General features: G+C 39.4%; 1 protein-coding gene across 1 annotated transcript in view; it reads right to left on the bottom strand.

The window, feature by feature from the left end:
* The window catches only part of STK38L (serine/threonine kinase 38 like), a 79,627-nt gene extending 55,191 nt beyond the window's left edge, over nucleotides 1–24,436 (bottom strand). Inside the window, exon 1 of the mRNA XM_017849990.1 lies at nucleotides 24,273–24,436. The gene's annotated coding sequence lies outside the window, so the exon portion shown is untranslated. The remainder of the gene's footprint in view (nucleotides 1–24,272) is intronic.
* Nucleotides 24,437–25,398: the final 962 nt, after the last annotated feature.

Raw genomic sequence — 25,398 nt, 5'->3', positions numbered from 1 at the left:
GCCAAAAACGTTTTGATTTCGAAATAATCACGGTACATTTGGAGAGATAAATACATCTACAACTAGGCGACAACACCGAAAATAAAATTGTAGCAGTTTGAACAGGGGATTAAATGGGTTGATTTTTTTCCTGGGGTTCAAAAAAAGAAACAGCAGCAAAAAATGGTACTTAAAAGTTGGCCTGGTGCAGCTGCTCACACCTGTAATCCCAACACTTTGGGAGGCCAAGGTGGGCGGATAACCTGAGGTCAGGAGTTCGAGACCAGCCTGGCCAACATGGTGAAACATCGTCTCTATTAAAAATACAAAAACTAGCCAGGCATTAAGAAAATGTGGCACATATACACCATGGAATACTATGCAGCCATAAAAAAGGATGAGTTTGCGTCCTTTGTAGGGACATGGATCGCAGCTGGGAAACATCATTCTTAGCAACACTGTCACAGAAGAGAAAACCAAACACCCGATGTTCTCACTCATAGGTGGGAATGACAATGTAGATCACTTGGACCGGGAAGGGAACATCACAACACTGGGGCTATCATGGGGAGGGGGGGAGGGGAGGGATTGCATGGGGAGTTAATACCATGAATAATGCATGAATTGATGGGTCTGACTGAGTTGGATGGGTACAGCACACCAACATGGCACAAGTAATATATTGTAACAACCTGCACGTTATGCCTGTACCCTAACTTAAAGAAATGAAAAAAAATAAATAAAAAAAACTAGCAGGCGTAGGTGGTCAGGTGCCTGTTATCCCAGCTACTTGGGAGGCTGAGGCAGGGAATCGCTTGAAACGAACCCGGAAGGCAGAGGCTGCAGTGAGCCAAGATCACGCCATTGCACTGCAGCCTGGGTGACAAATCAAATCTCCATCTCAAAAAAAAAAACGATTGAAAGTTATGGGTTATGACACAGAACATATACAACATGAATATGTCATGGTTATGAACATGTAGACTATTCAAGATGGCGTATTTTTGAAATAATATAATACCAGGTTAAAAAATTAGCATCACAGAATGAAAAATAATCCACAAACTAGCAGAAGATAATTGTAACACATAAAACAAAGGATTAAATACAATGGTAATACAATGATAGCTATTCTTACAAAGTTGTTTCTATGTTTCAGGTACTATTCTAAACAATACACATGCATCTTGAATGCATGAAGAATTCCTATGTAAGAAAAACACAAACAACAAAATTTAAAATGAACAAAAAACCCAAATAGGAATTTCACAGAAAAGAAAACATAAATGGCTCATAAACATAATAAAAGATACTCAACTACAATTCTAATCAGGAAACGAACATTAAAACCCCAAAGAAATACCACTTCATACTCTAGCCAAAACCTAAAAGGCTGTGAATATCTAATTTCATTAAGGAAGAACAATGGGAAGACTATTCACTGCTGGTGAGGGTATAGATTGGTATAACTGCTTTGGAGGACAGTTTGATGCCACTCAATAAAGCTGAACACACACATGCCCAATGACCAAGCAATTCCACTCCAGGTACATACTGTAAAAATAAAGCTGCACATGTAGAATAGGAGACACTGCCTAACAATGTTCAATGGAACATGAAGCTGAGTTGGGAAGACAGCTTGAGGCCAGGAGTTTGAAGCTGCACCAGTAGCTGGGACTATAATCATGTGCCACCGTGCCTGGCTAATTTTTTGTTGTTGTGGTTGTTGTTAGAGATGAGGTCTTCCTTATTGACCAAGCTGGTCTCCAACTCCTGGCTTCAAGTGATCTTCCCACTTCTGCCTCCAAAGTGCTGGGATTACAGGCGTGAGCCACCATGCCCAGTCAAGTTCTGCTTCTTAACCTGTCGTAGATACGTTGATGTTTCATTTTCCTTTATTGTACAGATATACTTCATATTCTCATCTGTGACACAAGTCAAAATTTTTTAAAAAGTTAACATTTATTCCCTTTAGATGAATGATCGGCAAATTTACATAATGAATTAATTACTGAAACAATGTATAGATTTCAGACTAGGATAGTAACTACTTATAAAAGAAAAGCTTAAAACCTACAACAGAAACAAAATCCTGAAACTGTAAAATTGAGTCAAACTAAAATTTAAAAAACGAAGCAATGATATAAAGTATCATTTGTCCAAATGTGTTCTACAAAATGCTTTTTTCTTAAATACGTCTGAGGAAAAACAGGTTCCAGGAGTAAAGTATGCTTGAAAAACACTGGGTTAAACAACTGAACCTATGAAGGAAGGAAGAGAACTTCTCAAGCTCTTGACTCTGGAATCATTTTTACATGGCAATTAACACGATGCTTCTTCTTAGATCTGTAGTTCAGATAAACACAATCTGGGAAACATTTTATAACACAGAGGCCACACAGATTGAATATTGCCCCCAGGAATGAAATGAAAACAGAAATGGATACTCCAGTAAGAGGTACCCAGATATCCTAATCTTCAGTAGCTGACCTAAACCCTGGATAACTGGGATCAAACCCCATAACCAAATGAAACTTTTTAGGAACTAAGTGGATATTCACTCTGTGTTGTATGAACATGTGGGCAATGTGTTTCCTACACAGCTTTTCCACGATTTCCCTTAGGGGCAAAAAAAAAAAAAAGAAAAGAAAAAAAAGTGCAACAAAAAAAGATCTAGGTGTAATATAAAGAATTTCTACCACTGTTAGGGTACTGGTGGACTGACTGGCAGAGGGTCTTAGATGTGACTTAAGTAAGTTCAATAGAAGCTTCCAGCACAGAAATTCATGTTTCAAATTGGATCGCTCAGTCAAAAAGTTTTTGCATTAGACTTCCCCTAATCAAATTAGAAATTATCTAACTTTCTACTACAGTTTTCCCCAGGCACAAGGAATCTGTGAACTGGACCTAAAAAATTATTCATCTTGTGCTTTTATCACCATAGGAAAAGATGCACATTTATTTTAAAACTTCTCTATATATACCACTATCATAAACCTTTGCACACACCTATTCCTTTTGGAAGCTAACTTCTGAGTGGCAACAAATATATTCTTAAGAAAAAAGTCTGACACAATGCCTTTGCATCTTAAAATATGTTAAAATACTATTTGAAAAGAGTCAAACATCTGTCTTTTCAGGGCATCACAGGGAGTCAAACTGGAAAACGTGGCACTGCCAGGATTTCTACCTGGTAAAGGGTGGCAGACTTTTCTCTTCAGAGGGCTCTTGACAGGGTAGCATTCATTATCTTGCCAATTTACCACAACCTAGGCCCAATCCTCAGTCGTATAGGTTCAGAAATTTATTTTTATCAGCATCAACAGAGTAGCTGCATTGCTTAGAAGCAAACAAAATTAACCATGCTTCAATAGAAATCAGGATATAGACGCATTAATACAGAATGACAAATGATAGAAATAGGAATGCCTGTTTACGGTCATACATATGATAGAAATAGGAATGCCTGTTTATGGTCATACACGGCCAATACTTTCATTACATCCAAACTCATACATGCAGCCAAATAAGAGGCCCCTGGATACACAAGGAATCAGAATAAAAAAAGAGGATCTGAACATTTAATAGTCTTCTTTCATTCAATCAATAATTTTTTTTAATTAAGCAACTGCTCTGTCCAGGTAACCTTCTAGGTTCTGAGGATACAGAGGTCTCTGCTTACAGAAGTCATATCTAAGTAGCAGGGAAGAGAATGTGTTTCACAGAAGTTTATTATAATATATTAATAAGAGCAAAAACTTTTGGGAGCAATCTAAATGTTCAATAATAGAACTCCAATTAAATAATGATAAATCCAAATAATGAAAAATAATGCAGCCCTTTAAGAATAGCACTTGCAAGCCATAATTCATGACATGGGAAAAAAAGCAAGCTATATATAGTGCATGATCCTATACACACACATACATACATACATATTTCCTATCCCTTTATATGCATAAAAAAACAAGTAGAAGGAAAGTCGTATCTTTAGACAAATCTTGTTTACTAAAGTACTATTAATGATTATTTTTTCTTTTCTTTATACCTTTTGCATTTTCAGTTTCCTAAAATAGCCTTACATGCCTTTTATCACCAGGAGAAAAATTACTTCTAAAGTAATTTCAGTCAACATGCATACCAAAATCCATGGATGCTCAAGTTACTGATATAAAATAGTGTAGTATTTGCATATAACGTACACACATACTCCTATATACTTTAAATCACCTCTAGATTACTTATAATACTTAATATGATGTAAATGCTATGTAAATAGTTGGTATACCGTGTTGTTTTTTATTTGTATCATTTTTTGTTGTATTGTTTTTTCTGACAATTTTGTTCCACAGTTGTTTGAATCAGTGGATGCAGAACCCATGAATATGGAGGGCCAATTGCATTTCATTATGCCCAAAGGCAAATGCATAATTTTTTCCCCACAGCTAATTTTCTAGCAACCCCATGGCTGTCCATGGCATGAACCTCTCTTCTAGTCAGAAAGTTTGGGAAGCAGGCTTAATTAATCTCTCCCTTTCCCATTTCAGGTTCATTAAAAAACTCTTGTCAAAATCTCTTTCATCCCACCTTATTCTTTATTCTCACTTCCATCAGCATATCAGTCCAGGCCCTAGTAACATTAATGTTACTAATGGCACTGTTAGTAACATTACTTACCAGCATTCAAGTGGGTCTTCCTGGTGCCATTCTCTCCCAACCTGAAATCACTGCTCTTTATACAGAACTTGTATGATGTCATTCATTGGCTCAAAAACTTTTAAAGTCTTCCTTTTTCTACCACCCCAATCTAAATTTCTATGCCTGGTTTTTATTAAAACCCATAATTTGACCCCACCCTAGCTATTTAACTTTATTTTCCACTATTTGCCAGGTCTCCTCCCTCATCATCGAGAAGACATAACATAATCAACCTCACCACTAACCCTTGGAATATCTAAACTTAAAAATGGTCCTTCCTTTCCCCTTTATTTGTATTTAAAGAACCTGACAAATTATTCCTCCTCTGCTAAACTTTTCACAATTTCTTCAATCTCATTTATGTTTCATGTTTTCAGAACCTGTCTTGCATTTATTAGGAATCTCACAATTAGGCACTCTCATGTAGATAGATTGACAGTCATGTAAATTCTCATCTTCTATTAAATTCCATACTCCTTGAAGGCAGGAGCCACGCCTTATTCTGTCCCCCAAAGTACTCAGAATGATGCAGAGCACACAGAAAGTACTGAAATCTTGTTGACTGATCCAGTGAGAAACGACCAACTTCAGTTTCAACCTCTCTTTAACATGTACATAGCAATTTGGGCAAGTCAGGCTCCATCCTAAAGGACATAAAAGGAGACTCTTTAAGCACATTACTATGAAGGCCCTTTAGGGATAACACTGGAGTGATGAGGTGCTCCATACCAGGGATAATGGAGACAGAGTTCTTGGGATTCATCACTGGAGTTCTCAAAGCATCTTCCAAGGGGATAATAAGGAAGGACTCAAACACCCTCGAATCTCCATGAGAACAGGCATGAGGTCTTCTGAAAGAGTTCTTTAACTGGAGTGAATGTCAAAGGGAAGTATAATAAAACACCTGAGCAGAGTCCTGCTTGTTCATAAAATGACACTACCTAAATCACCAAATCTCACTGAATCTTGGTTTAACTCAAGAGGTTCCATGCCACTATAAGAGGTGGTAACTGCCAACTGATAGGAAATATTTTCATATGCATAGTCGTAGTGCCTCATATTTATGAACTTAAGAGTCTTCAAAAAGCTTTCTATATACATGATCCTTTACTTTCTAACTTTTCTAAATACAAGGTGAGAGAGACACAAAGTGTTCTAGCAAAACAGAGTCTTGGCCAGGCACAGTGACTCACACCTGTAATCCCAGAACTTTGGGAGGCCGAGGTGGGTAGGTCACCTGAGGTCAGGAGCTCGAGACCAGCCTGGCCAACATGGTGAAACCCCATCTCTACTAAAAATAGAAAAATTACCCAGGTGTGGTGGTGCACGCCTGTAATCCCAGCTACTCGGGAGGCTGAGATGGGAGAATCGCTTGAACCCGGGAGGCAGAGGTTGCAGTGAGCTGGGATCCTACCATTGCGTTCCAGCCTGGGCAACAGAGTAAGACACTATCTCGAAAAAAAAAACCAAAAAAACAAAAACAAAAAAAGAAACAAACAAAAAATACCTCAAAGTCTACATATAACAAATATTTTGTTTTATTCTTAATGTACTTTAAATACATTTACCCATATTATTCCTTCTTTTTTTATTTATTTATTTTTTAAATTAGAGACAGAGTCCCAGTCTATCACCCAGGCTGGAGTGCAGTGGTGCCAACATAGCTCACTGAAGCCTTAAACTCCTGGCCTCGAGTGATCCTCCCACCTCAGCCTCCTGAGTCACTAGGATTACAGGCGTGAGCCACTGCACCTGGCTGTTTACCCATATTATTCTAAAATTAAGAAACATTTCAGAAATCAACTACTCAATGGTTTTATGAGTTTTCTGCCATGGAAAATGTAATGTTTGAGGATTTTTAACCTTAATACCTAGCAAAATTTCTATAGTGCTTTCTCAAGAGGTATTTTGACTTAAACATTTTGTACTGAATCAGTGAAAATATATGGAATATACCAAATGTCAATTATAAAAACCAATTTTCAATAACATTTCTATTTTTAAAAGTTGAAATTTTACTTTAAATTTAAAGACATAATTTGTATTCAGTTTCAGTGTGTAATGACTGGCTTCTCAATAATAGCATTATTATTGTCTGGGCTCTAATCCTTTAAGAGAAGGGACTATTGTGAGATTCCTGTGGTTTCTTCCAGCAAATGAATAGTGTCAAAAATGGTACAAATGGTACACAAATGTCTGGTTCATACTATAGTATACAATCATCTGTAACAGGCTTTTTGCTGGTGAGGAAGTATACCTTGCAAAAAACTAAGAAAAGAGTGTTTACCCAGAGATGTGCTGCTGCTGCTGCTGCTAATAAAAACTTTACTGACTGCTTCTACGTGCCATGCATATGCTAATAAACAGAACTGTATACTACATATACTGTATTAGTTAATAATATGTAAGGCATTTAAGACAACATCTGACAAACAGTAAACCCTACATAAAAGTTTATCATCATCTTCATATCACTCAATTCTGAAAGCAAAGATTAATGACGTAAGAAGCAGGCATTACTGCTCCCCACTCCCCATTTTACAGATACGAAAACAAATTTAGAGAAGAACTTAAGAAATTTGTTCAGGTCACACAGTTAAAATGGTGGAGGGATCTAGAGCTTTTTCTAATCACTATGTAATTTTGATTAACTGATCAAGTAAACCTTAAGCTGATCATGGAAGAAGAGATAGAAAAAGTTCAGATATTACTGTAACAATGAAAGAAGCTGGCTGGGCATGCTCTGAAAAAGAAAACTGAAAATAATGGGAATGCTTGCGTCAATTATTTGTTGCAGAAAAACAAATGGGAGAGGTGTTAGCAACAATGTGGTCTCAAGTCTGTGGAAACCCAAGCCCAGAATATGGGTATTAAACGAAGAAAGAAAACTGACAATTTACAAGTAAGTTAATATGATACCATTAAGCATCACTGAGATTTGATGAAATAGGACTCTGCACTAGAATAGGGCAAAAGCAAGGAAAGTAGAAGCATAAAGAATTGCCGGTGTTCTAAAGACTGAGGCTGACACAAATAGGCTGTGATGGGGACTTCAACTTTTGGGATATCCGCTAGAATTCTCCCACAGCTAAAATCAACGTCTCTGATAAATGCCTTGCTAACCCTTCCACCTCTCAAATATGAAAAGAAATATTCTGGACATGAATGTGACCACTGGGAAGAAATTCGATGATAAATGGAAGTACTGGGAAATGGGAGTTCAATTTACCATGGAATTTTCAAGTTTGTTACAATAGCTGGGAATGGAAACATGGGACACAATTAGGCAACAAAAATTACAAAATGTTCAGAGAAAAGAAAAGTAAATCCTGCCTGAGACTCAAAAAAGAAAGATGAGTCATCTGCTTTAGGAAGCTCTCCAGAACAGAAGTCTAGTTAAACTGGCCTTGATTAATTAATTCAACAAATATTTACTGAGCATCCACTATGTGTCAGATACTGTTCCTGGCACCTTACAAAAATACAAGTGACACAAAATACTAGCCCTTACAGATCTTATATTCCAGTGGGGTAAGGGGATGGATAGAAAGTATAGGGGCTGGGAGAGGCATTAAAATTTTAAATGAGGTCATCAGAAGAAGTTTCATTGAGAAGGAGGTTTGAATGAGATGAAAAAGAATGATTTAGAAATCTGGAGGAAGGAGGGTACCACACAGCGTGCACAGTAAGTACAAAGGCCCTGAAGCAGAGGTATGGTGTAAGAAATAGCAAGGAGTTCGGTATGGCACAGACAGTGTGAGGGCGAGTGGTAAGCAAGAGTTCAGAGAGGTGACAGGGGCAAGAACATGTAAAACCCTGCAAAGACAGTAAGGACTTTGGATTGCTCCTGAAGTATCCCCGTAAGAATTCGCACTTATTAGGCTCCCTTTCACTAAATGCTCTCTTATATAAATTAACTATATTTGACTAGGTATTATGAGAAAAATACAAAAGAAGGTACACATGATGACTGCCCTGAAGACAGTGTCATTTTAAGTTCTGTTGGAAGTAAATTATAAATTGAAAATGAATTTAAAAGAATAACAAGGGAAATGTTCTGTATCTACACATGATCTGATAAAATACCAGACTGAAACTTGTGAGCTTTAGAATAACTCTTAAAGTTATATCACAAGAAGAATCTAGAAAAGAAAGATAAAAAAAAGAGACAAAGAAAGAGAATGAGCCAGAAAAACATGGTGGTGATGGTGGTGGGGGACTTGTATAACCAAACAAGTGATGCAGAGACTGATACAAAACCAGTATTGCTCCTATCCTTTCTTCTAGTTACAACCAAAAGATTAAAAATTGGTATAAGAAACAGAGTTCTGGCTATAAACTACAAAGGATATTAATGACAGAAAATGGGAAGATTCTGAAAAGACTGGTTGCACAAAGAGCTCTTCAATGAACTCAGATTTTCAAAGACACAGAAAAAGAAAGGAGGGACACATAACATGGATGCCTAGAAAAGAAACACAGGATGGTATCAGGAAGTAAAATGTCCACAATGAGCTGAACTTAAGAAAATCATTAAGGGCTACAAAAGGGACTTTTGAATTTATATCTGGAAGAGAAAGTTTACAAAAGGCCTGGTATACACAAAAGGCTGAATGTGTTGGTTAAAGTAAATGGTGTAGTTAATACATGACAGGAAAGAAAAAAAGGGAAAGAAACCCTTCACTTCTATTTTGCTTTTTTAAAATTCTACCCCCTCACAGTTTACAAAGACCTTTTACATATTTTCACCTGGAGAGGTAGGTATGACGCCAATTTTATAAAGAGAACTTCCAGTCCAGTGTCCATCACTCAAGCCCTGCCTCTCTTCTTAGTCTAGGAGAACGACAGCAAAAACTGGCGTGTTGGGATGAAAGAACTGATGCCCATGACACGTGAAGTGGCCATAAAAGACCTGCCCCCGACACACTGCAAATCTGACTTGACCAGTTGTGTACTGTGAGCCTGCATGAGAATTTTGCTGAATGCTACAATAACTCTTAAAAAGTAAGGAAGACCAAAGAGGTTAAGACAGGAGACAAAGTACTCCATCTTTCAGAGTGAGGACAAAACACAAACATAACAAAAGAATATGAACGTGGCAAAAGATTAACTCTGTGTTTATCATTCAGCCCGAAAAAAATCCTAGAACAGATTATAAAACAGTTTCTGAATAGACAAAGATGGGCGATCACCGAGAATCAGGGTAGGTTCAGGAAGAACAAGTCTTGCCAAGTAACTTTATTTCTTTTGTTGGCAAAGCTATAAGACAAATCTATGCGATTATCTGAAAGGTATTTAACAAGCTCCACTCTCCAATTCTTTCTGAGACGAAAAGAGAGATGGGCTGAGTAACATGTATACAAAACCAACTAAACAACAAAACTCAGAATGCTCATAAATAAGTTCTGCAGTATTCACTGGGCTTGGGCAATAGTGTTACCAATGATCTGGACAAAACTTTTCCCAACATCCTTTTCAAAATGTAAGGATGACCAGAACCTGGAGAGAATAATGAAACAAAAGAGAACAGAGTCAGATCTAAAACAATTTTAACAGAATATTAACTTTAACAAATAAAATGTAAAAGAGAAAATGTAAAGAATTATATTTGGGTTAAAAAAAATCAAATGCTAAATATAAATTGTGAAAACTGCTGTATACATAAAAAAGCAACTAGGCCGGGCGCGGGGCTCACGCCTGTAATCCCAACACTTTGGGAGGCTGAGGCGGGCAGATAGATCACCTGAGGTCAGGAGTTCGAGACCAGCCCGGCCAACATGGTGAAACCCCATCTCTACTAAAAATACAAATCTTAGCTGGGCATGGAAGCAGGTGCCTGTAATCCCAGCTACTTGGGAGGCTGAGACAGGAGAATCACTTGAACCTGGGAGGTGGAAGTTAGTTGCAGTGAGCCGAGATCATGCCACTGCACTCTAGCCTGGGTGACAAAGTGAGACTCCGTCTCAAAATACACACACAAAAAGGCAACTAGCCCAGCACCTTGGAAGGCAGAGGCAGGAGAACTGCTTAAGCCCAGGAGTTCAAGACCAGCCTGTGCAATATAGTGAAATCCCATCTCTATTAAAATATTTTTTAAATTACATTAAAAAAAAAAGAACTAAAGAATTTTGTCAAATAAAAGTTTGACATAGGCTGGGCATGGTGGCTCATGCCTGTAATCCCAACACTTTGGGAGGCAGAGGTGGGTGGATCACTTGAGGTCAGGAGTTTGAGATCAGTCTGGCTAACATGGTGAAACACCGTCTCTACCAAAAATGTAAAAATTAGCTGGGTGTGATGACGCACACCTGTAATCCCAGCAACGCAGGAGGCTGAGGCAGGAGAACCAGGTGAACCCAGGAGGCAGAGGTTGCAGTGAGCTGAAATTGTGCCACTGCACTCCAGCCTGGGCAACAGAGGAAGACTCCACTTCAAAAAAAAAAAGCTTGACATAAATTAGAGTGTGAAATGGCTGCCTCTAAAATTTATCCAGTCTTAATCTTAGGCTGAGTTGGCACACACATATAAATAAAGTCATGCACAAGGAAGCTGAATGCCATACTCTACACTGCACTAGTTGGCTCATATCTGGAGAAGTTATTCAATACTTAGTGATGCCCTATAGTCATACGAAGGGCAAAATAAATGTCCTCATAATTTGAAAATTAAGTCATCCTCTGGGAGTAGTATCAGCCTGAATCAAATAGAGTGATGGAATTTAGCCATAACCATCAGTAATTCTAAGAAAATATGTGACTGAAAAGGCTGGGGATACCCAAGTCTGGTCAAAAGAAAGTAGGATGTAGTTTCTGGGAGGCAGGATTGGAATGTGAATTAAGAAAGCTGAAACCTTGTCAACTATGTTGACATAAGGGGGTTATATTAATCTGGGGTAGTGGGGAGAGCAGGAGTTTAACAAGGAAGACTTTCCCTATGTGCCCCCAACACTGTCTGAGGTGAAAGCACACTGACCATATCCCTACAGCGGCGCTAGACAGCTGCATCCTTATAAAGACTCTCCATCGGGTTATCCTGGCTTAGTGACACTCCCCATTAAGATTACCCATTTCATTAGAAGGTCTGGCTTCCCCTGTAGATTCTCCTATAGAGATGAGAGTGTGCTCACCCAACTATAAGCTTCCATTCCATTCACAGTTATACTAATACATTCACTAACTGGCATTCTTGGTTTTAAGTCAGTCTCTCCATCGCTTGCTAAATATAAGTAAATTCCCATAATTCTGATGACTTCTGGAAAATGTTCAGAAAAATGTTCACAGCTAAGGACCTAAATAAGTGAGGTCTATACCTTAAATATGACAATCCATATCCAGCTTCTACCCATCCAAGAAGCCCTACGTTTCTTTATGACAACTGTATTTGATGTAAAATGGAACCACATACTTTAAGAGAGAAAACTAAATAAAACACATGGATGGGAGTGACCAGGAAGGCAAAAGGTCTGAAATCCATATTTGAACAAATTCAATGAAGATACTTAGCCTGAAAGAGAGAAGATGTAAGACAGCCATCTTCAAACATTACTCTTGCAGTGACATAAAATTATCTCTAGAGGCCGGGTGCGGTGGTGGCTCAAGCCTGTAATCCCAGCACTTTGGGAGGCCGAGACGGGCGGATCACAAGGTCAGTAGATCGAGACCATCCTGGCTAACACGGTGAAACCCCGTCTCTACTTAAAAAAAAAAAAAAAAAAAAAAAAACTAGCTGGGCATGGTGGCAGGTGCCTGTAGTCCCACCTACTCAGGAGGCTGAGGCAGGAGAATGGCATAAACCCAGGAGGCGGACCTTGCAGTGAGCTAAGATCCAGCCACTGCACTCCAGCCTGGGCGACAGTGCAAGACTCTGCCTCAAAAAAACAACAACAACAACAAAACAAAAACAAAAACAAAAAAAAACTATCTCTAATTCTGCGATGAGAACCAGTTGAAAATTATATAAGGAAACACTTTCCAGTTAGCACTGTCCTATGCCTGGCACATAGCAAATGCTCAATAAGTTTTGACACATAGTCAATGCCCAACATTATTACCTTTTACTGTAGTTTGGATATTTAAAAAACATGAAAGAAGTACATACTAGACACTGTCAGAAAACCTAGGAGAGGCACCTAACCCTGCTGGAGGTAAGAGGTCAAGGTAGGCCTCCCTGAAAGAGATGCCTAAGCAGAATACCAAAGAAAGCACAGGAATTACCCAAAATGTATAGGAAAGGGCATTCCACAAAGTCGTGTGTGAGACCAAAGGTACAAGAAAGCTAGTGGTTCAGTGTGGTTCGAGAGATGAGTAGGGGAGTGATGGAAGGTAAGGCTGGAAAACTAAAAAGGAATTCATGTGTCACACTAAGGAGCCTGGAAGAAGCCATGGGGAGTCACCAGAAATTTTAAGGATGAAAGTTACATAATCAGATTCAAGTTTAGGACAGTCCTTGAGGCAGCCACATGGAAGATGGACCAAAAGAAGGCAAGATTGGTAGCAGGGAAAGATGGCTAGTTCAATCATTGGGCACCTGAATGAATATTCTGGCACTGGAGGAGGAGCAAAGGCAGAATTCAAGACGTAGTTAAGGAAGACCTAAAAAATGACTAGATATCAGTCATAAACAAGAAGAACGAGTCAAGGGTGATTTCTGGGTTTACAGCTTAAGAACCAAATAGAGAACAACGCCATGCACTGAGAAAGCTAAGGAGCACAGGAATGGTTCTGGGAAGGGAGAAGATAAAGGCAGCTCTGGGCTAGCAGAATCCAAGTTATCCATGGAACACACCAAAGGTGGCGATATCTAGAAGACAGATAGACAATGGGGTCTCAAGCTCAGGAGGGGGACCTGAGCAAGATATACCGGTTTGGAAGTCATCATTGCAGAGCAGTTATTGAAGATATCAGAGCATATGAGATCACCCACACTCACAGTGCAGGGAGTGAGAAGAGGACTGGGGACAAAAGAGCACATTAACCATTTAAGGGAATGAAAGTTAGCTATCTCTGTTAAGTTCCCTGTCTTCAGGCAAGGAACTTAAATATTTAGGCAAAGACTAAACATCCACTTGTTGGAGATGATGTACAGGGAATTCACAACAGAGTTGGACTAGATGACCTCTAACACATCTTTCAACTCTGAAAATCAATCAAAAACTTCAATTCAATACAGTATTTCTTACAATCAGAAATAACTTTTCACCACTATTACAGAAAAGCTAAAATCATAAGTATTTTTGTTTTTGGCTTTGTCAGTCCAATATTTTGTGTAAGTTCTAAAAAACCAATTTTTTGCTGTTTGATAATGTTTGCTGAAAGGGAGAGAGTACTTGGTTTACTTGAACAGGAAAGCACAGGCTCTAATTTCTTAACCCTATTTTTCCTTCTGTGGGTCCAGTTACACTCCTGGTTAGTATGAAAATGCAGTTTTACTACAGTATAAATTCAAACACATATTCTCAACTATTCATCCCTTTACTGTCTGCCACCTTGTGCCTGAATTGGGCTATACAATGGGGCTAATCTATGGATTTAGATCTTAAAGCTTTAACTACATTTCAGAAATGTGCCTATAATTTTCATTGATATTTAAAGTATGCTGATTTCTGTCTCCTTTTCTGCTCCATTCTAAAAATAGAGAGACACAGGTCCATACACAATTTTAAAATTAAATCCAGAAATGTTTGATTAAAACAAACTGCCATTTTTGGCATAAAAATACAACCAGAGTATTTTCAGACAGTACTGCTGGGAGTTCAACTTAATCCTTAAATATGGCACTGGTCCCACTAAGTGGTACCTGGTACAGGTGTGAGAGATACTTGACCTCTTTTGGCCATATGTACTTTTTCTCCTGCCCACTCTTTATGCCTCTCCCACCACCCCGCAAGCCTGCTTTTTCTCCTCCTGTTCCTTTCACTTTCCTCCTGAGAGTGCCCATAATCTTTTAGTACTATCAGTAATGGCACTAAAGCCAACACAGCTGCCCACCCCTGGCCTAGAAATACAATGGATATAATTTGAATTAGAGACTACCATTAACTTTTTGGTTGTCCTTAGAAAATGACTTTATATTCTGTTTCAGTGGCCCAATTCACAGGACAGAAAAAAAAATAACCACTGTAGAAAGTAAATCTATGTAAAAAAGAAACCTGTAGTGCTTTTTAGCTCTAGCAAACCAATGTAGATTACATACAAAGTTTATAATCACGATTTGCAGGTACAGGTCTCTGAATGACCAAACAAGGATAGAGGAAGACCAGAGATGATGTCTGACACCATCTGAAGTTTAGGGTCATGTTAGTTATTAAACTGTGTTATTTTTTAAAAATAATAAGGCTTAGAGTAGAGAAGAGGAAAAGAATCAAGGCTAGAACTAAAATAAAAGGACTTCAGTATTAGGTATTACAGTCTTGGGAAATTTTTTAAAGTTCCATAAAACCCTATGGGAAAGGTGAATAATCATGTCCCCACCACAATCCCCTCCCTCAAGTCAAGTGCTCTCGAAGCTGTGCTTTGATGCAGCATTCTGTTTATACAACAACCTTGGTGGCTCTAGGCCTCAACAAAGAAAAGGATTTCAGTGGATTTACTTTTCTCTTTATCTCTCTAGCTGATGGTATCTTTACTTTTTCTGTTTAATTTCACAAAATGGAAGCAAGGGACAATTTATCAGCAGCACTGCACTTCAGGTTGCAAGGGGGAAGCACAGAAGAGGTGCTTCCAATAGGCTACCAGAGGCAACAGAAACACTTTCTTACAAAAGCTCAGAGTGCTAACGCTGGATAAACATAAATACACAGCAAATAAAAAGTTCATTGATCCTGTCCAGCATCATGGCAACAATTCCGGCTCCTGTGGCTCCCTAATATGCTTCAGTGTCTTATATCACTATGTGATAATACCTGCCTAAGGCTTCTTGGCCTGAAAAACTCCTCCTCATCCTTCAAGTCTACGCTCAAACACTCACACATCCTTGGAAAGCTTCTCTCACTATCCCAAGTAGGTGCCCCTCTCCCTTAGGTGTGCCTCTCACTGCTCTTTCATGACAGCTGCTATGCCTGACTGCAGCTATTTCTACCCCTGTGAATGTAGCTCTCCAGTCACCTGCCCGGCTTCTGAGGGAGCACTGTGTCTTTCCCTTTCCGTATCTCCTGGCACACGGTGTGTACTTTACGTACAATTCACAGTGAAAGAACTCCCTAGGTTCTTTCACTAGAAAGGAGAGACACATCCATGTAAGTCTCTCCTTCCCAATCTCACCTAGTTTAGAACTTCATTATTATCACCTAGATTATTTAAATTTGTCTCTTCACTGGTCTTCCCATTTCTGGTCCCTCTTTCCTTGAATTCACTCCATATACACTACTGCCACTTACAACTCTAAGTAAATGTACCAAGTTGAGCAGGTGATGAAGTAGAGAATGAAAAGCTGGAAAACATCACTTCTCTAAGTTCAATGGGTTCAAATCCAATAGGGCAGAAAGAGAAGTAGATAATTAACAGAACTTACCAGGTGCTGTACAGATACACCCAATTTATGCTAATCCCTCTGCCCGGCATGTCCTTCACTCTGAAAGGGTCAATTCATATTTCACTTCATATAGGAAGCTTTCCTAATCTCTCTAGCCAGGAGCAATCTCTCTTTCCTTTGCTCCCACAGTACCCTGTACCTCCGTTATCACTTTCTGTTTGAATTACAGTTATTTGTACCCATACGTTATACGTCTTACTGGATTGAACTTTTCTAAATGGAGGGCCAGACATCTATTTGTCTCTAGTTTGCCATGGTACCTAACACAGTGCCCTGCAAATAGCTGATAAATAATGCATTATGATGATTAACCTCACTAAAATATTATGAGTCTGTAATTCCTCTAGGATTTGCCAGTATTAAGAATATCAATGGGTCATATACATGCAATTCAGTCCTAAAATTTTCCACTCTAGCCACAAAAATGGAAAAAGTCTATTCTGCTTGGCCAGATAAGAGATGACATATGGAGAATATCCTCAACCAGATCCGAAAACGTCCAAATGAAATGGATCGCTGTTGTAAAAAACACAATAAAGGGCAACTCCCTAGTACTACAATAAACTGAGCAACCAGCCTCAGCTGCCAAATACAGAAAAGCTATAAGGGGCAAATGGTGTGGGGTTTCCACAATGGGAGCAGGTCAGTGGGTAGAGGCTTAACTAAGTAAAAATGAACACTGCTAGTAAAATTTAATAAAACAAGACACTAGTACAAGATAGCATGTCAAAAATGGATCATTAAATAAGCTGTCTGAGCTTTCAAATATTATCGCTTTCCAGAAGTGAACAGTACTTGCAGCTTATCCATTCTTTTAAGGATCATATTCAATTTTCTACAAAAGTGCTACTGTAAGATACCTCAGCAAGCCCTTGTTAGGATTCCCAATTCCTTAATTTCACTGTTTATGTCTGTCCTCCCTTCACCCTATTCCTTTATCATAATTGTTTTAGTTAGAATGTAAGCAGTTGAGTACACAATGAGATAGACAATAACTTAAGAATTAAGGACTTTAACATTTCATGATTTAAAATGCAGAACTAAAATTCCAGCTTCTCAATTCTCACAAAACAAAACAAAGCTCAAGGCTTAAAACTTTAGAAAATGCCATGCTATAATGATATTTACCCACTCCTAATTGGCTTAAATGAAGTCAGAACATTTGATTATATCATTTATTTCAGCACCGTAATCACTGAGGGCAAAAACCTTGTCTCATCAACTAATTTTGTAGCCCTTGGTGAACAATTTGCCTGTAGTAGCTTTTACTCTACAAGGAAGACCAGTGTGTTAAATAAAGTGTTTATATTAGAGTTGAAAGTTTAAATTCAGGCTCTGTCTCTTATTTTGAGATCTCAGACAAGTCACTTAAACTGAGTTCCTCTCTTTACCTGAAAATAGGTGTAATAGTCATACCCTCACTGCCTATACCACGTGACTGGTATGAGGCTTAAGTAAGGAAATGTGTAAAAATGCTTCATAAAACTATAAAGTGTAATATAAATAAAAGGGCTCCTGGTATTATTCTTAAAATAAGGGCTAAGAGGAAATCCCTCTCTATAAGAAATCAGAATATAATTATTTCTGCATCTTTTCCCAAGAGAATTTATGTCTGACATACAAAACTGCAAATAACTCCTAAAGGGGAAATTACCAAAAAAGTAGGGGAGAAAAGAGAAGAAAGAAAACTTGGGGTGGGAATAGAAGAGGGAGGTAAATTAAAGAGAAAAGGAGAAGTTTCTATAGTAAAATAATGCAATATAAGAGAAAGCAAACCTGATTTGAAGAATCAGCTTCTAACTCTACCACTTACAATCTACCTGTGTGACCCTGGGCAAGTCACTTCACCTCTCTGAGCTCCAGTGTCCTCATTTGTAGGTAGAGATAATAACTCACAGGATTGCTGTAAGGATTAAATGAGATAATATATACAAAGTACTTAGCACTATGTCTGGTGCATAGTAAGTGGTAAGTGGTTACTGGCATTGACAAAATTATTCGACCTGTTCCCCAATGGGTGACATTCAGAAGAAAAAGGAATCAAGAACATTTAAGAGGGGAAGATGATATTCGGAGAGCTAAATCTATATATTACCACTGGGAGACAAAGTTTAAGAAATATAAATTACACAAAGTTTTCTTCATATTAAATGTACAGATTACTTACTGTGTCTTTAGAATTGGTGAGGAATCAAGAGAAATGCAGTCAAAATCTCCAGATCATAAAAGCAGAACAGCAATAACTGTATTCATAAAAGCAGAATAGTAATGGAAGAACCAGGCCCCTGAAAAGCGCTCATTAATGTGGACAGAGGCTTCTCTGTCCCAAACTCAATTTTTTAAACTTTCATAACAGAACGAAAGCTACACTCTACAGCAAAGGCACAGCAACCCCAAATGCCAAAAATACATGGTATTAGCTATCATGCTCTCATGTTAGTTTCTGCCATCTTGTTCTTTATTCTGGGTGTCTTGTATTTGTGGTTGATTTGTGATGTTAAACATTATTAACTCCAACCTATTCAGGAACTGCAAAAGCAGTAAAAGTGTCCCAGGAATCAGGAAAAAGAGGAATAAAATCTCCTGAATCAGCTGTAGAGATAGTAAATAACTCAAAGAGGTAAGAAAACAATGGATGTTATCTGTGCATACGGGATCAGAAACATATATTATAACGTAGAAATTCTGTACCTGTGGAATCAATGAGAATCAGCAAAAGGCAAGGAAAACAGGAAGCCTTCTGTATAAATAGCCAGAGAATCAACAATTTGAGTTACCAACTGATTCGGTGTTAATTTAGGGGAAGGCAAGGAGCTTGTTAAGAATTTAAAAGGTAAGCATAGGCCAGGCGCAGTGACACACACCTGTAATCCCAGCACTCTGGGAGGCCAAGGAGGGTGGATGATCTGAGGTCTGGAGTTCGAGACCAGCCTGACCAACATGGTGAATCCTCATCTCTACTAAAAACACAAAACTTAGCTGGGCGTGGTGGCGCATGCCTGTAATCCCAGCTACTTGGGAGGCTGAGGCAGAAGAATCACTTGAACCCAGGAGGTAGAGGCTGCAGTGAGCCAAAATTGTGCACTGCACTCCAGCCTTGGCAACAAGAGTGAAACTCTGTCTCAAAAATAAATAAATAAATAAATAAATAAATGCTAAGCATAAGTGTTATCATTACAAACCACAGACAACTGTCAAGGCTCCAAGCCTGTTTGAACTTGTACAATACGACAGTGAATGATCAGGTCACCACATGACCTATAACTGTTAAGGTCTTCCCTAAGACCTGTGCAGAGCTCATCTAAGAGGCAGGCTACCTGCCTCTGTGGATTTTCAATGCAGACTATTCCTGGTGGGAGAAGATGACCCCAAAATTTGTATTAGCAAGGAGGTAACAGTATGACTGGTTTCCTTTTGATAGAACAACTCACACACCTTTTTACTAAGACAACCTTCCAAAACCACCTGTACTTAGAAAAACTTGTGAACTTTTTATAACAAAGCGAAGTCGACATCTAAGTATCTCCATGAAGTGATGGGCTAAAGATCTGCCAATCAGGGCATGGTAAATGGAAATGATATACCATTACTACTAATTTAAGGCCTGTTTTAGAAAAACTTTTACAATTTGTTTTGCCATCTTTGTCTTATTTCAATTACACAAATACACATGCTTTAAATCTTGGCTTTAGTTCTGCTACTTTTCCCATTAGGTTTTAAGCTCATCAACCATCAACTGTCCTAGTACAGGTGTCTTCTAGAACCTACCCCATTGAGTCAAGTAGAGAATACTTATATTCATTCACAGAGACTGTAACTCTGGAGCTGTACTTAAACTATGAGTACGGTCAACTGCGGGCACTGACAAAGAAGCTGAAGAGTCGATCCTGCTGGACAGTTAGGAGAAGGTAGGCAATACCTCTCCCACTGCTCACCTACTGTATTCCCTGCCTAGATACACTTTTTTTCTAACCTTTAAATCCAATTGAATTTGTGATTCCAATTCTCAAACAACAAATATGGACTATTCCCGAAACTTCATAAATAAAATCAGGTGGACATTTACGGTACTGAGTAGGCCTACACAAGACACTGCTCACTTCTATAGCACCTTTTATTTCACAATCCCAAAGAACTGTCAAAGTTGCCCCAACAGAAAGTATCAGTGATGGAACTCCTCTCATTTTATACATGTACTCTATTCACCCTGTTTCTGCCATTATAAGCATAGCTATTCATGCAAATAAACTAAAAGAGCTGAGACTAACATTCAATCATTAACTAAATTTCAACTTCATAACCCCAAAACTATCCAGTGCCAAGTGGTTTAAAACATTACAGAACAGGGCTGGGCACATTGGCTCACACCTGTAATCCCAACATTTGGGAGGCCGAGGCAGCAGGATCACTTGAGCCAAGGAGTTTGAGACCAGCCTGGGCAACATAATGAAACCCTGTCTCTACAAATAATTTAAAACTCAGTTGGGAATGCTTGTGCACACCTGTAGTCTGAGCTACTCAGGAGGCTGAGGTGGGAGAATCGCTTGAGCCTGGGAGGCAGAGATTGCAATGAGCCATGATCACACTACTGCACTCCAGCCTAAAAGACCAAGACTCTGTCTAAAAAAAAAAAAAAAATTACGGAACAAAGCCAAGCACAGTGGCTCAGGCCTATAGTGCCTGTTACTTAGGGGGCAAGAAGATCATTTGAACCCAGAAGTTCAAGTCCAGCCTGGGCAAGATAGTGAGGCTCTGTCTTTAAAAAAATAATAATTACAGGACAAAGTATACAATGACTCAAACATTCCATTAAGCAAAAGAGTTAATATGGAATACCTTCTCACTTCTAAGTCCTTATGAATACTTACAGGTAATAAGTCAAAATTATTAAAAGTCCCACTCAATAGTTATATTTAATTTGCACCATGAATAACTTCCAAAAATGGATTAAAATAACATGTCAAAAATAACTCATTTACTTGGGTGTTCATTATTTTGGAACTGTTTCTAGAAAACTGACCCCAAAATTTAGATGTCAGAAGAATGTACTTCCCAAGTCAAGTTTTTGAAACTACAGACCTAAGGAAGACCATCATGAATGGGAGAGAAAATATGGATTGCAGTTAAGCACGCCATAGGGTACAAGACAGAATGCCTGGGTCAGAATTCTGGTCCTACCACTCAGTAGCTATCTAACCTTAGTACCACAGTTACTTCATCTGCAAAACGGGAAAAATAAAAATACCTACACCATACAGTTATTGTGAGGATTAAAGCCAGGAAAGTAAGTAGTACATGTAAAGGGTTTAGCAGGAAGCAGCATTATATATTTACTTATCATCATTATCATATGACTAGATCACTTAAATCATCCACAGAAACGCCTTTTCCTATTTCAGTCTTCCTTAATTGGTCTAGTAGCATTTAATCCCTCCCTCCTTGGCTTCCTCATAAAACACATTTTCTACAGTATTTATTTGGGTAGGTACATTTCTCTCCCCCCGGATCACATCTCCTTGAAGACAGCAACCACAGTTCGTCCGAGAGTACAGAGCAGCAAACACTGTTCACTGCTGCCTTTGATTTCTTTCCCTCTAAAGATTCTGAACAACAATACCCTGTCAATTAGCAAACCTTTACCTGGAGACAGAAGGCTTATGCAACCAGTGCACTTAAGTACTGGTCATACCTTGCTAAATACTTTCTCAAGACTTAAAAATTTTGGGAGGAATAAGAGGAGGATATGCTTCATGTTTTTAAACTACTAACCAAAGATATATTTTAATTTTTTAAAAAAGTTATGTCTCAAAAGCTTGCTTTCATTATTTCATTCAAAAGACCATGGTGCTTTTAATATAAAATACAGTAGCATAATTTCTGCATATGTCAAGTCTAACCTAATCATAACTTGCCCATCTGCTGATTTTAATGTAATCCTAAGGATGCTAGATGACAATATGCTTGTTTGATTCACCCTACACTATTTACATAAAATAAAAGCATTTTAACAATACATTGAGATGCAAGTCTTTCTGGCTCTGATTTGTGCTCTCTTTCTCTCTTAACAAAAAGTGTCACACACACCAAAAAAAGCCTCCAACTTATCCTGGATCACTGGGGAGGCACTTTCGAAAGGGCATTACTCAATTTCACTAACACAATGATGCTCTCCTTATATTTAAGAGAACAGAACTTTTCTGAATGCAAAGAGCTGAACTGAGTCCACTGCTTTGTTATCACTTTTAGAAAGTCCAATTTTCCTTTGTTCTTATAGTGTCCTACCTTTAGAAATCAAGTTTGCAGCATAAAAACTGACAAGGACATCTATTTGTTGGCACAAATCATCTTAGTCTCTATTCTTTGATTTATTTTAAAACAAACTCAAGAGCAAATGGCTAGAGAAGAACTGCTCCTATTTAATGTGGGTTTTCTAAGTCTAATTTTTTCATTCCCAGTGGCAGGGCCTTTCAAAAGAGTACAAAAACTACACCCAACTTTGCTTCTCATTCTAAACACATCCCAACCAAATGGGAAACATTATCAGCCATCTTAACAAGGAGAAAATAAAGCTAAGTGAGGTCAAACCAAAGCATTTTTTAATTCATTGTACCTCTTTTGAGATCAGGATTTTTCAGATGTAAGTAGTTCGATGAACTTATGCAATAAAATTATGTAATATCATAATTTAATATAATATTTTAGACTAACTTCTCTCTCCTCAAATAGTCACAAGGGTGGCTAATTCACATACAATACCTCTCGGCCACTGGGGAGAGAGTATAATAAACTTAATTGTTTTACATATCCTGAGGCACAGAGAGAAAGGCCAAATTCAGAGGTTTACAGTACCTTATATACACAGATGACTGAGACAAAGAACTTTCAAGAATCTGTACTGAGGAAGCAAAAAGGGGCTTAAGTGCAATAGACCCTGCCTTAAAGTAGAGAGACCGGTCAAATGCAAGCCCCAGCGCCAAAAAAGATCTCACTCATCAATCCCCATCTTACAATCAAGAGGTAGAACTTAAATCACTTAAAGCTGTTTTTTCAGATTTGAGCGGTAAAATAAGCTAACAGGCCATTTCCGATTAGGTGGCCTCTCTCAAAACTTACCACAAGTTATGTGAAATAGGCAAGAGCGTTGGTTCTGCATTTTATCAAGTGAGAAACAACAGCATCCTACTTTTGGACAAGCCACTACTTCCAGAGCTACTAGCCCTCCCCCCACCTTCCATTTCTTTTTATATCATTCCTCCAAACTTAGAACCCGAAAAGCTATTCCACAAAACAAAAGCAGCACCAGTAAAAGGAAAGGCCACTGGTTTTGAAAATAAAGTTTGTTCTTTTGCTGTCAACCTGGCAACTTTTTAAAGGTGAAACGTGCCCTATTCAATTGGTTATAATCTTTTCTATTTCCACATCAAATAACCACTCGTTTGACCTCGATACTAACGGTGAAAAAAGGAGTGGGAGAAAATGATTTTCAAAGGAAGGGCTACGGGTGCAATGGTAAAGATAGATTCTAAGACTGGTTTTGAGCACTCCGTGGCTTCTGGGAGCTGGGAGGCTTTCCTGAGTCTGTCTTGAGAAATGTTTGGCAATCTGACGCATCAGTTTTTAGGAACGGTACACAAACAGCCCCCACAATTGAAGAGCCATGCCTCGGATCCTGGTTCTGGGTGACATAGGCTGGAGGGCACGGGACGGGAGCGCTGGGGCTACCCGAAGAGGATCCGCGACATTTGTTATTGTTTATGAAGCCCAGGCGGAGACCTGGAGTGGGGTGCTCTGGGGCTGGGGTGTGGAAGGAGAAAGGAGCAGAGAGAAGGACAAAGATTCCTTCCCGGGGGCGAGGCTCCCTCTCCGGACACACGGGGCCAGTATCACCCCAGGGAATAAGAGGGCCAAGGCCGTAGCCGCAGGTTCCCCGGAGACATTTCCAGTCCCGGAATGAGCCCCGCTTTCCCTGGACACCCAAAGACACCTAAGATCTCCTCCTGCTCGCAGAGTTGGGGATGGCGCGGCGAGCCCGGACCCCCAGCCGAGCGACGCATCCGCGAACTCACCTGCCTCCGGTCGCGCCCGCGGCCGGCTCAGCCTCCGCACGGACCGCAGCCGGCCGGGCGCCCGTCCGCTCCCTTCTGCCCGCTCCGCCCTCGCCCCGCCCCCGGGAGGTGGGACCCGCGGCCTCGCCGGAATCTCGGGGCGGCCTCCCTGAACTCTCGCGAGCCCTCCCTCCTTGGCTTCTCGGTGGCTGGGTCCGTCCGACTCGCCCTGACGTCATACGCACCACAACCGGAAGTAGTCTTCTGTCGTCAACGCCGCTCTCCCCGGCCCCACCCATCTCTGCTTGGTGAAGTCCAGACTAGTTCTGAGGGAGTTGACTGTGACCACTTCTCCTTTCACCAGCCTCACTTCACTGCCGTTTTTACTGAAAACCTGTTCAAGCCTCTCTTGAGGGTGGCCTAGTGTGTTGCGACATTAGTCACATTCTAAATGTCATACGAATTTTTCAAACAATGTAATGCAAAGAATGTTAGAAATGGAAAGAGAGAATTCACACATTTTTCAGATGGGGAAACAGTGGTCAACAAAGATGAATCAGCTAAGTTGCTCAGTCGGTAGCTGTGGGGACTCGAAGCCACCCAGATTCCTTGATGCTTCCATTTCACCATGAGGGGACTCCAGAGACTGGAGAGGAACTAGGATTTGGAAATGCCACAAAAAATACATTAAAAACCTGTTTGGGTTTTCTTGGAAAATCTAAAATAACTGACAGTACTGGCCTGCTTTATCATTAGGATTCGAGAATTGTGCAGAAGAGCACTCCCCTATAGGATGACCCAAAAGGGACAACTTTGGGAAGGTTGATGCAATTTGCGTCTAGGGACAAAACTGGCCTTTGGGAAAGCCAAATAAGAGAATGACTCCCAATTATTGTTGACAAGTTTATCCTCAATATGAGTATTGGAGGTTTTACAAAATAACCTTAGCTTTTAGCTTATTGAGACAATATATGAAGCTGGTACTGTGCTTGCAAAAATTATCACTTAGAAATGCCACCTGTCTTCTTTAGGTTTCCCAAGAGCAGGTGACACGAGCAAAACACTTAGGAAAGAAGCATTACATCATTTCTCTTTCTTACACAGTGCTTTTCCATGCATTGCTCAGTAGTGGGAAAAGCTCTAGTTT

This window comes from Rhinopithecus bieti, unplaced genomic scaffold (genome assembly GCF_001698545.2).
Source record: "Rhinopithecus bieti isolate Rb0 unplaced genomic scaffold, ASM169854v2 scaffold_33437, whole genome shotgun sequence".
Lineage (NCBI taxonomy): Eukaryota > Metazoa > Chordata > Mammalia > Primates > Cercopithecidae > Rhinopithecus > Rhinopithecus bieti.
The sequence above is the reverse complement of the archived record's forward strand: the minus strand, read 5'-3'. Positions and strand labels throughout refer to the sequence as shown.